Consider the following 1,069-nt stretch of genomic DNA (forward strand, 5'->3'; position numbering starts at 1 on the left):
GATGCATTAGTTTTAGCACGGTTTATTTTGCTCACAATGCAACATAAAGCCTATATTTTCTACAGTTTCTATTATTATTATTATTATTATTATAACTACTACTACTACTACTACTACTACTACTACTACTTGTACTACTACTACTACTACTAATACTACTATATAATAATGTAATAATATGTAATAATATAATAATGTATTATTATTATTATTATTATTATTATTATTATTATTATTATTATGTTTTTATTGTTGGTGTCACAAATACACTACCTGGTCAAACTACAATTTACCTGGTCCTATTACAGAGGTGGCAAGCCGCAAGCGCTGCCCTTGGTTCCGTTTCCCCGGCAACTCAAGGCGCGGCCCGTCCTGTCTGTTCGGCGCGCACAGCCCAGAGATAATAGGCTATTAGCAGAAGTGGGATTAATTTGTTGCACCAAATAGAGCTGAGTAGGATTGCTTAAATAAATGCCAAGTTCTTAGAAATGGTTGAGAGAGAACTTGAGAAAGAGAGAGAGGGGAGCGGAGAGAGCGAGCGAGAGAGAGAGAGAGAGAGAGAGAGAGAGAGAGACCGAGCTGGAAGTCCTCGAGGGGCCTGTTAGAAACCCAAAAACGGTCGTAAGATGCGAGGGGAAAGGGGGGGATTCACAGTCTCGCGGGGCGGTAGACCTGAGTGTAATAACGTGAGAGAGGAGGAGAAAGGAGGCAGAGAGAGGGGGAGAGAGAGAGACAGAGAGAGATAGTGATAGAGCGAGAAAGAGAGAGAGAGAGAGAGAGAGAGAGAGAGAGACAGAGAGAGATAGTGATAGAGCGAGAAAGAGAAAGAGACAGAGAGAGAGAGAGAGAGAGAGAGGGCGGGGAGAGCGCGGGGAGAGCGCGCGCACGAGAGAGAGAGAGAGAGAGAGAGAGAGAGAGACAGAGAGAGAGAGAGAGAGAGAGAGAGAGAGAGAGAGAGAGAGAGAGAGAGAGAGAGAGAGAGAGAGAGAGAGAGAGAGAGAGAGAGAGAGAGAGAGAGAGAGAGAGAGAGAGAGAGAGAGAGAGAGAGAGAGAGAGAGAGAGAGAGAGA

This window comes from Zeus faber (genome assembly GCF_960531495.2).
Source record: "Zeus faber genome assembly, chromosome: 10".
Lineage (NCBI taxonomy): Eukaryota > Metazoa > Chordata > Actinopteri > Zeiformes > Zeidae > Zeus > Zeus faber.